We start from the raw sequence: 13,131 nt of genomic DNA on the forward strand, positions 1-13,131 counted from the left end.
AACTTTCTAATTAGAGGAAATAATAGATAAAAAAAATACAAAGTAGGATTCCTAGACAGAGTATCAACAACTACATTTTCTTACTTTTCGTGTATTCAATTTCAAAATCATGTGCTTTTAGCTTGTTTACCGATTTTTGTTGGTAGTCATTCAAATTATTTTTATTCACAAAGAATGTTTAAGACTATTGTGACCCGTCTTCACAATAAACTTCCCACAAACTAGAGATATTGCCTAAACTTCTCTAGAGCATGTGCCAACATTTCCTTATTAAATTGAATATCCTTTTTTCGAATTGCTTAATTTTATGCTCTTAAATATTGGATGTCACTTTTGAGTTAAAACAACCCCAAATCCATTTGTTGATACATCATACTCAACTACAAAATGGACGAGAAAATTTAGGAATTGCAAGCATTGGGCATGCTTATTACCTCCTTAAACTTGTCAAAAGTTTATTGAGCTTCCTTAGACCAAGTAAAGGCACCCTTCTTTATCAAATTAGTAAATATGGAAACAAGCTACGAAAATCTTTTTACAAACCTCTTGTAATAACAATGAAGTTTGAGAAATCCTTTTTAGCTATCTAAGATTGGTTAGTGGTGGCCAATCTAAGATTGCTTGAATTTTTATTGATCAACCTGAATGCCTTTGGAATTTATATAACAGGATCCAAGTACAATATTTTAGTCAATAAAAATTCCAATTTGGATAATTTAGCATTGAAGGATTCTAGGTCCAAAATTCCCAAGAGAGCATTTAAATGCTCAAAATGTTCTTTCCAAGTTTTTCTATAAATCAATATATCATCAAATAAAATTATTATTGAATACCTTGTTCATTCTTGATTGGAATGTTTTTAGTGCATTAGTGAGGCCAAGGGGTGTTACCAAAACTCAAATTGTTTACAATGGCACCAAAAAAATGTCTTCTCAACATCCTTTCTCTCATCCAGATATGATGATATTTTGATCTCAAATCAATTTTGGTGAAGTAAACAACTCCATGAAACTCATCTATCCTTGGAATATGATACCTATTCTCAATGGTCTTCTTATTTGGTGCTTTGTAGTCTATACACATTCTAAGAGTGCCATCCTTCTTCTTTACAAAAACTACAAATGATGCAAAATGGGCTACAACTTGGTCTAATGTAATCCATATCAAGGAGTTATTTAATGGTCTTTTCAATTTATTCTTTATACCCTCTAGGATGATAGCATTGAGTGGTTATAACAGGTTTTGCACTCAGTTATAACTCAACGTTATGCTCAAATCTTCTATTTGGTGGTAATCTTAGAGGTAAATCATTAAAAAACCACACTATACTTATCTAAAATTCCTTATATATCAACATGATGGATTTTTTCTTACTTGAAGATGAATTTGTGAGAATTATCATGCAACATGGCCTCTACAAAAAATTCTCTCCATTATTTTAGCTATTACCACTCATGGAGATCCATTAGAATGTCCTAAGTACCACATATTTTCCATCTAATTTAAATTTCAACTCCACAGTTTGGTATTTTTGTGTAAACTCCCCTAAGGAATGCAACCATTGAACACTCAAAACTATACTAGTTTCTCTAATTCCATCAACATAGAAGTCATCACATACATTATTATCTCAAAGCATTATGTTGAGTTGCCTGATCATACTAGTACAAGGCATAGTGAATCCGTAACCTATATTAACATTGAAGCCTTCTATTTATCATATCTTCAATCCTCTCTTGGCTACCAAACCTTCATCAATAAAATTATGCATAGCCCCATTATCTATTAGCATTTTCATTTATTGTTTGAAGAGCACTCCATGAACTCTAAAAGGAACATATTTTGGAGAGCCTAGAAGGGTCACAATTGTACCATTAAGATTAGTCTCCTTGCCTCACTCACCTTCCTTTTATGAGATATGCTCTTTTGAATCAACAAAAACCTTTATGCCATTCTTTGACTCTAAATCTCCATTAGATGCCACCTCAATGTAATGAAATTATCCTTTATTGAGATATATATGGCTAGGAACCCATGGTTCTCTACAATAAAAACATAACTTCTTCCTCCTAAGTCCATTTTTAGCTTGTTCATCAATCTTCTTTGTTGTAGCTATTTGTGTAGCCTATTCCCGAAACAATGTATGAAGTTGCTTCTTTTGGAAACCTTATTTTTGATGCCAATGGGTGGATGCTTTGGTTTGATAAGAGAATGTATTTTTTGCATAGATGAATCCAAAGTTAAATCCCTCTTAATAACTTATTACTAAGTTGTAAGTGTAAAAGCCTTCATAATACCCTTTAGAGGTTCTACAAAACCCTCATTAAAAATTAATCAAATTATTTTTTTTAATAAAACATACGGTGCCATAATTGCAACACATTGAAAATAAACAATATATGCTTCAACTATACCATGTCGTTTAATTGTTGCAAGCACTCTAAAGTACCCATCTTCATCCTTCTTTTCAAAATGATCTAGAATTATTTGACTCAATTCATCAAATCATTGCACTTGATCATAATTCCACAATACTACCAATCATAAATAACTCCTTCCAAATGCAAAGTAGAAAATTGAATAACATCTTGTTTTTCCATGAGAGTGATTGTGAAGAATGTCTATGATTTTTGAAGCCAAGTGTTGGTGATTTTTCTTGCCACCCCCAGTCCTAAAGATAAATAAACTTCTAGGTTATGGGATTAGAGACCTAGAACATTGGATTTGCACTGTCAATGGACTAAGGACAAGAAAATGCAACATAACAAGGCTTTCATGGCCTTCTTCACTTCAAGCTCTACCCAACTCAGGAGGGTATTCCTTTTACGACCAATATCTTTGGGATTGCCAAACAGTTATTCCCGGGTAGATGGTTCTTAGTTGCACAAGGGACCCTCTTGTACATAATTTATGTAAATCCCTAGTCCCAAAACATTCTTCAATTAACTGAGAAACTTATTCACGCGATGCCTTGAATAAAATAGGGGATTTCCGACATGCAATTAGAAAACACACACATGCCCACGCAGAACAAAGAAATAAAAAGAGAAAGGAATTTTGATTTCTAAATATTTTGGAAATATATCAGAAACAACAAATAACCGAGTGTTTATATCCAAGTGAACTGAGTCACACCCACAAAACGAAAACACAACCCCACTCTACAAATGACTTGAATCAGATAATTCTTCAATGTCAATGCCTGACATTAACACAATTCAACCAACTCTCACACTCGTTTATTCTTATTAATCCTACAAACATTTTTAGAACTCATTATAATTTGCATACAAAATTTAATCCTCACCTGGAGAGAAACCCATAAGCAAAATCACACATAGATATTAACATATCAAGATTAGCCAGTGTATCCTTAACACATTAGCTAACATGAATTTGAAAGAAAAATAAGGAGACAAATTATGTAATGATGAAAATATTATATTGCTAATCAATGTTACATAACCATATCTTCCTTTTGTGTATAAACTCAAAATTCCTTGGATTAACCCTGTAGCTACCCGACTCAAGATACAAAAATTTCCCCATCGCCAATTTAGTTATATTTTTCTCTTCAAAAAATGCTGCTGCATTTATCCATGCAATCTCTTGTCGCCGTCGCCTTGATCTCTTTGTCCCATCGTCTATGAACAACTATGACTTATCCTTCTGAGACTTATCATGAATAGGCAATTCTGCCATGATCTTCATACTTCTTGATCACAAACTTCACACCTTGGAATGCAATGTGTTTCTACTTCACTCGTGCCAACTTCAGTCACTGTTATTTACTTGATTATCACCTGCAACCATTCATATGACTTGCCTTGTTACCTAAGAACGACACGTGTCACCTCATTGGTATTCCCTTCATACCCTTGTACACCATCTTCATGAACTTGTGGCTCCCTGAGGTCACCTATGACATCTTGCTGAGTGTCGAGTTGATAACCCACATTCCTCTTTACACGCGGCCCACTTCATCCTTTTACTCGGGGCTCGATGAGATTAAATAGGGCATCTCACCGAGTATTGAGTTGCCAGCTTAGACTCCACATGACACGCATCCTCTTATCTGCTCAGGACTCGCTGAAGTGGAAAAGACATTCCCACTGAGTCTCGAGTGGTCCCACAATTGCAAAAATGTGGAGCTTGCTCAACCGGTAAAGCGAGACCCATTGAAGGTTGAATATTTGATTTTCTGCTATATGACTCAGGACTTGGCCACAATGGATAACACATTCTACCGAGTGTTGAGTTCCTTCCCTAGGGATACCTTGGAAAACTCAAGTATGCTGAGTAGGATCATAGAACTCGGGACCCACCCTTGGCATGGGCCGACAATGATTTATTTTCTCACTAGTCCGATTTCATAAATTTTACAAGACCTCAATGAATTTCAATGGGGTCAAAATTTAGGACTATCACCAAGCCCTTATTGAAATTTTATTACTGTCATCGAACATGGGTGCACTCAATTTAGCAATTCTTTTATTAAAGTGCTTTCTTCTCATCATTTTTGCTTCCATTGTGATGTCTTCTTCTTGAAGCTAATATTATCTTGAATTTTTAAATAGGTCATACATTGCTTTTGAAACCTTTAGAATTATTGTTATAGTCTTCAAGGATTCTTTCAAGACCTTTGTAGTAAGGATCTTCATAAGCTTTCTCTTCATCACTTTATTTCCTTATTAAAATGGGTTTCGATGGTTTTAGAATAGAATTCCTTGTAGTTACCATTACCATATGTGCTTCCTTCACCTTGCGGAGCTTTGTTCACCCACACATTCTTCAACTTATTTAGAGTGTTTGTCATTTGTATCATTAAATCTGTCAAAGTATACATACATACATACATACATACATACATACATATATGTATATGTATATGTATATGTATATGCATATGTATATGTATGTATATACATATATATACATATATCTATACATATGTATATATGTATATATACATATGTATACATACATATGTGTATATACATATGTATACATACATATGTATATACATATGTATATCTACATATGTATATATACATATACATATGTATATGTATATATACATATGTATATATATGGATACATATGTATATATGCATGCATATGTATATATGCATGCATATACATATACATATACATGCATATACATATACATATACATGATAAAATCTGAAAAGATTATAAACCCAGAAAACTAGTGCAAATGAATAGATATCTAAACTATGAATGCAAATGATACGAAATCAAAGTAGCAACGCAGAGTTAGTCTCCAAGAGAGTAATGCGAATGCTAGAAACAAAATAGCATTAAGAGGATGCAAAATCAAGAGATGCCAAATACAAGCCAGGTAGCATGCTTTTATAGACCAGGGAGAGGGAAGAGGTGGCAATACCGACCAATCAAGAGCAACCATCTCTTGGACTAAAGATAGCAAGTATCTTCCCAAGATAGAAAATGGATGCACACATGTAGGAAGGTGACACCTCATAACCACTCACCTAATTAAGCATGATTTATTAACCTAAGCAAGATTAAAATAAGTGTAGAAAAAACCTAGGAATATAGGGAAAAAATAAATAACCCACTAGGAAATAAAAACCTACACTAACACCCCCCCATAAGAAAAGCTTAGGTGGATGTAGAAATGGGTCGCGACAAATCAAGCCTGACGAGGTACCCATGTACATAAAATTCCCCCAAAAAGAGAGAGAAAAGAGACCCCCCCCCCCCCCCCCCAAGAGTAGAGAGAGTCAGGACTCCGAGTGAGAGGAAGAAGCCCCCCAGAAGATGAAGCATCCTGCACCCCCAACAAAGCTCGCAAATGAAGGAACTTGCTCTTAGTGAAGGGTTTGGTGAAGACATCAGCAACCTGCTTGGAAGTCGGATAATAGCGAAGGTCGATGACGTGGCCATGGATGAGCTCTCGGATGTAGTGCATGTGGATCTCGATGTGTTTGGTTCGTTGATGATGGACTAGATTCTGTGAGATTTGAATGGCACTCTGGTTGTCACAAAATATGACTGATGGTCGTCTGATCTGGATACCAAACTCAGTGAGGAGATTTTGAAGTCAAATGGCCTTAGTGGCGGCATTCACAGCCCCCCGATACTCGACCTCATTAGAAGATAGAGCAATAGCAGACTGCTTCTTGCTTGACCAACAAACAGGACCTGAACCAAGTGAGAAGTTGTAACCTGAAGTAGATTTGCGATCTTGAGAATCGCCCGCCCAATCTGAATCTGTGTAGCCCACCAAGTCAAGCTCAATGCCCGCTGCGTAGTGAATCCCAAAACTATGAGTACCCTGAATGTAGTGAAGGATTCTCTTGGCTGCTTTCTAGTGCAGCTCATGAGGCTCCTACACGAATCGAGAGACCATGCCTACAACATATGAAATGTCAGGTCTTGTATGAGTCAGATAAATGAGACTCCCAACAAGTTGTCGGTACAAAGTGCCATCAACAAGTGGAGAAGAACACCAAGCCTCAAGTTTGACTCCAGAAAGAAAGGGAGTCGGAGCAGGCTTACAATCAGCCATATGAAACCTCGACAACAAATCTAGAGCATACTTGGATTGGTTGATGGTGATCCCAGAAGAAGACTGGTAGATCTCAAACCCAAGAAAGTAATGCAACAAGCCCAAGTCAGTCATCAAAAACCTGTCATGAAGGGCAGTTTTGACAGCCCCAATAGTGGATGAAGAACTCCCTGTGATCAACAAGTCATCAACATACAGAACCAAAAATAGGAGTGAATCATCCTGTTGTAGAATGTAGACATTGGGATCAAAATGGCACCGAGTGAACCCAACTGATAGAAGGAAGGAGTCCATCTTGGCATACTAGGCCTGAGGAGCCTGTTTGAGGCCATAGAGAGACTTCTGAAGATGACACACAAGTGAAGAATCTTGAAGGAACCCTTGTGGCTGCTCCATGTAGATCTCCTCCTGAAGGTCATTGTGGAGAAAAACACTCTTCACATCCATCAAGTGCACTTCCCAACGATTAGCTGCAGCAATGGCAAGAACAAGTCAGATGGAATTCATTTGAGCAACTGGCGCAAAAGTCTCAGAGTAGTCAATCCAAGGAACCTGGGAGAATCCTTTGGCGACCAAGCGAGCCTTATACTTGTCAACCAACCCATCTGCTGCAAATTTTGTCCGATAGATCCACTTACATCGAACAAGTTTTCTTCCCTTAGGAAGAGGGATGAGATCCCAAGTGTGGTTCCTCATTAAGGAACTATACTCCTCCTGCATAGCTGTATCCCACTCAGGAATACCATAAGCCTCATGAAAAGACTGTGGATCTGAGGCAGTAGCAATGAAGACATGTGGAGCACCCTGGAACTATGAATGAGTTCGCCTGGTGTCTGATGGATCCCCAACCCAATCACCTGTAGATTGCAAGGTCTGTCTAGCCTAAAGTGGACCGAAAGATGGAGAATCATCAACCTCTGAATGATGACTAGGAGAGGAAGGAGGCGAGTCCTCTGAATCGCTCTTTGCATCAGAAGTGGAGGTAGAAGACTACTCAGGTGAATTTGAATCATCAGAGGAGATGTCATGTATCCCAAGTGACTCCAATGCCAAAGTAGGAGTTGGAGAAGTGGTAGAAAGTGAGCTCGAGGAGCCCTCCTCAAACTGAACACTCCTCTCAATGAACAACTCATGTGTAGTAGGGTGGAGCAACCGATAACCCTTCACACCATCAGGATAACCTATAAATATACAAGGTCTGCTTTGCGAATCCAAGGCCTTGTGTTTCTCTACAGGAATGTGGGCCCATGCAGGAGAACCAAAAACTCGGAAGTGCTTAACTGATGGTTTCTGACCGCTCCAAGCTTCAAAAGGAGTGACTCCCTTCAAGGCTCTGTGAGGAACACGGTTCTGGATATAACAAGCACAATTAATGGCCTCTGCCCAATACTGTGGTGCAAGAGATCTAGAGTGAATCATGCAGTTCACCATTTCCTTCAAGGACCTATTCTTCCGTTTTGCCACACCGTTTTACTGAGGATTGTATGGAACTGAATGCTACAAATCAATTCCCTCTGAAGTGCAAAAGCTCTCAACCTGATGGTTGACATACTCACCACCATTGTCAGTGCGCAAAACTTTGATGGCTTTCTCCGATTGCTTCTCTACAAAAGTTTTGAAGTCCTGAAATTGATCAAATACCTCAGACTTCTGTTTGAGAAAGTACACCCAAGTATATCGAGAAAAGTCATCAATGAATGTGAGGACATATCTGGCCCTGCTGAATGAAGGATGCTGGCATCGACCAGTCAAATCACTGTGAACTAATTCCAGTATCTGTGAAGCTCTCCATGCCTTTCCTTTATCAAACTTTTTCCTTAGGATGCTTACCAAGTATGCAACCTTGGCAAACACCACTTGAAAACTGAACTGAAGGCAACCCTGTGACCATACTCTATTGGTTGAGCTACTGCAAGTAGCAGACGTTAAGATGGCCAAACCGCTCATGCCATAATCTACTCACATCATTGGAATGAGTGAGCAAAACAATTGAAGGAGGATCAGGAGCAAAGTGAGAAAATAGATAGGGTCGTGATTGATGATCTGCTCTCCCAACTGCAACTGTAGAATCACTGTGCAATTCACGAATCTCCACTGAATCATGAGTGAACTCAACCCGCTTGCCTGAACCTGTGTGAGTGATCTGGTATACTGATAGGAGATTAGTTGATAATGAGGGCACACAAAGAACATCATCAAATGTGCCATCCCTCACATCAACAAACCCTCTCCCACACACCTCAACAAGAGTGTCATCACCCATCAAAATAGAAGGCATAGTACACGGCTCCAAAGATGCAAATTCTTCCTTAGATGAAGCCATGTGGTGTGAAGCACCCAAATCAAGAACCCAAGTGGATGGTGAAGAAGCAAATGCAACAAGGGCCTTGCCCTTTCCTTTCCCCTTGCTGTTTTCTTTTGCCTTGTTAGACCCCTCACTAGAACTTTGTTTAATTGACTCAAGAACATTGATATTATTCTTCTCAAGAATGTGTGTCAAGTGATCAATTTGTTTCTTCAGACATTTATGTTCATCATGACCAGGTCTTTTACAATAGGCACATTGGACCCTCTCCTTCTTAGGCTTGTCGCCCTTGGAAGATTGGGTCTCATTAGTTGCTTTTAAAGCAAGTGATGTTTGATCCTTCTTCTCCTTGCTATTCTTTTGTTTCTTATCCTTACTATTGTTATTACTACTTTGTCCTTTCTGTTCTTTTGTGCCTTGGTTGGCAGCCAGGGCATGTGACTTAGAGGACTTAAGAGTGCCCATATGAATTAGCTTATCCTGTTCCCGAGTGAGAGAGATAGCAAAATCATCTAGAGATGGCATGGTAAATTGTGTACCAAGTGCACCCTTAGTAGCATAGAAGGTAGAAACAAACACAGAATATTCTGAATTTAGCTTAGAGAGAATACTAAGAATCAATTGTTCATCTTTCTTTTCAATTCCACATTGTTTTAACCGCAACCTTAGTGATTTCAATTTAGTGAAGAAATCCTGGATTGTGTTGAAATTTCCTGGACTTAAACTAATTAGTTCATTTTCCAACATATGACCCCTCATTGAATCTTGTGTGCCAAATAGTGTTTCTAACTTTTTCTAGATTTCATTTGGCAAATTTAAAGACTCAATATGAAAGAGAAAGTCAGGAGAAACAGACAAACACAATGTTCCATATGCCTCATCACATTTGTTAAACCACTTAGGCTTATCTTCATCTTTAGTAGGTTCAGTTTCAAGCCCCATAGTTATCCTATGTAATCCAGCTTTCCTTAAGTAGATTGTCATGCATGATTTCCACTCAAATTAGTTATATGGAGTTAGGATAGGCACTATTGTTTGATCCATGATGAAAAAGTGCAGAAAAAAAATGCTGAAAGGAAGAGAACACAATCAAGACAACCCCCCCCTTTTCACTCAATCAAAGACCCCTCGAATAAATTATGATTTGGCACTTTATATTAGTGTGTTTACAACTACCACTAGCAATAAATGCTAAGTGGTCTTGATTTCAACGCATTACAAAATACTCATGAAAAACATATGCTGAGAATGAACTTTTGGCACAATATCCAAAAAAATAAACATCACCACTGCAATCTAAATGAAAAATCATGCACTTTCAAAAAAAGAATCACCTCGATACGAGGTCATATGTGAAAGTTATGATCCTTCGAAGCTCACAAAACGAGAACTGTGTAGTGTCACGACTGAGAATCTGCAATTTCAGAAAAATCTCTGCATCAAAATCAAAAAACAGCTGCACTAGTGCATAGAGAACAAAAAAATATCCAGAATAAAAAAAAAATTCATGGAAAATGGAGTCCGTATGAGCAAGAACGAAGCATTTGAAAACGACCTTCAAAACTGCGACAGCCAACGGAGAGGGGTCTTGCTGTAACTTTCTTAGTGCATTTCTGCAAAATATACAATCTTCATGCAAAAAATAAAAGATACCTAGATGGTTTTTTTGTGCTGCGAACAAAACCCAGAAGGCGTTTTTCTATTTGATGTATAGAAGATGTAGATCCAGTGTAAATAGAATGACTTTAGATACAAAAAATGACCCCAACAACCAAAAAACGGCATGCAAAGGCTGAATCAACTACCAAAGTCAAGAGAAGGAATGCTGGAACCTACAATATTGATTGAAAACACCAAATATGCAAGATGGTTGTCAGATTTGATCTTGAAACCCCAGTTTTGCAACTGTGTATGACGATCTTTGATTTCGGTGAAACGAAAGCCAGATTTTGACTTTCTCAAGCCTCCTGGATGCGTTGGGACAACCATAGATGCTTCCAGTATAACCGGAAATGCTGCAATCACCCAGATTTCATAAAACACATGTGCAAACCCCAACGATAAAAAAATTTCATCAAACTTTTTTGATTCTCAAGATCATCCAAAGATGCAAGAGAAAAGCATACTAGGTTTTTCGAAAAACTATAATAAGATTTATTAGCCCCCCCCCTCGAATCTCTCAAATATGGAAACTAAAATCTACTCTTGCACATAGAGTGGCTCCGATACCATGATAAAATCTGAAAAGATTATAAACCCAGAAAACTAGTGCAAATGAATAGATATCTAAACTATGAATGCAAATGATACGAAATCAAAGTAGCAACACAAAGTTAGTCTCCAAGAGAGTAATGCAAATGCTAGAAGCAAAATAGCATTAAGAGGATGCAAAATCAAGAGATGCCAAATACAAGCCAGGTAGCATGCTTTTATAGACCAGGGAGAGGGAAGAAGTGGCAATACCGACCAATCAAGAGCAACCATCTCTTGGACTAAAGATATCAAGTATCTTCTCAAGATAGAAAATGGATGCACACATGTAGGAAGGTGACACCTCATAACCACTCACCTAATTAAGCATGATCTATTAACCTAAGCAAGATTAAAAGAAGTGTAGAAAAACCTAGGAATATAGGGAAAAAATAAATAACCCATTAGGAAATAAAAACCTACACTAACAACACACACACACACACACACACACATACATGTGTCTATGTGTGTGTGTGTGTGTGTAGACACTTAAATTTGACTAATTAATTTAATCAAATTTAAACCTTTTCTTCCTATTAATTAATTCTTAATTAATTTTCCACACACACACACACATATATATGACTAATTAATTTTATCAAATTTAAACCTTTTTCTTCCTATTAATTAATTTCCCAAACCCTTTTCTTCCAATTAATTAATTCCCCAATCCCATCCTCCTAATTAATTAATTATCCTATCCTCCTAATTAATTTATCTAATTAATTGTTTGGTTCAAAAAGGGGGAAGAATAAGGATGGGATAATCAATTAATTAGGAGGATAGGATAATTAATTAAGTAGATTAATTAATTAGGAGGATGGGATTGGGGAATTAATTAATTGGAAGAAAAGGGTTTGAGAAGTTAATTAAGAATTAATTAATAGGAAGAAATGAGTTTAAATTTGATTAAATTAATTAGTCAAATTTAGGTGTAAACATACAAACAAACAAACAAACATACATACATACATACATACATACATACATACATACATACATACACGTGTGTACATATATATGTACACACGCACACACACACACACATATTTCAAAAGTATACACAGCTTTTAAATCTAAACACCTAATTTGACCAAACTTTTGCAAAAAAATATTGGATTCTTTTTTAATTGTTAAATATGATTTAATACATGGGAAATATGCTACTATGACAACAAATACTCAAATAAAACAACACCAACAAGTTCTAAAAATTATTCAAATCACAAAATCACCTAAAATTGAAGAATAAACAAACAACTCTAATTAATCTCCTTAGAAAAAGAAAGATTCGCAATTGGAGTTTATCAAAACCACACTTCTACAACAACAAACCACACCCCAATAGTAGAAAAAATCACTTCTACAATAGCAAATCAAAACCCACACAATCGAAAGCAAACCAACTCCACAAATCCAACCACTATGCATTCCAACTCTGCCTACAACTTGCAACAAAAAGAACACACACTAAACCAACTACAAAATCTTATGCTCCAATGCAACTCTTATGTGAAATTGCCTCCAAGAAACCAATGAGCTTTCATCTATGGTCTCCAACCTTCATTGGGTTTTTGTCTAAGAAGGAATTGTAAAGCCAAAGCTTCATCAAGAAATTGTTGTAGAAGTAAACTAATGATGCCCAAATGAAAAATGAAATCTAATTTATATACAACTTGGAACCCAAAATCCAATGCTCATCTTGGAGGGAGTAATAATTTAAAATTATATTTCAAACCTCCACTCATAACTGCATACCCAAAATATCCCGCTCATACACTCAGTCATACTTTAGCTCAAAAAATGTTGGATTTTGGGATAATAATTGTTATAAATAAATTAATTTAAAAGGGGACATAACGTTCTATTTCTCTTTATTTATTTTTTAATGAAAATGTTTATGTTCTATTTTCCACTTTTTTTACACAGAGTTTGAGGCCAAGAAGGTGGCCACACAATTTCAATCTCTACAACCTTATGAATCAATAGGTTAGTGTACTTGGAAGATTGCACCATGAGG

The sequence above is a fragment of the Cryptomeria japonica genome, chromosome 5 (assembly GCF_030272615.1).
Source record: "Cryptomeria japonica chromosome 5, Sugi_1.0, whole genome shotgun sequence".
Lineage (NCBI taxonomy): Eukaryota > Viridiplantae > Streptophyta > Pinopsida > Cupressales > Cupressaceae > Cryptomeria > Cryptomeria japonica.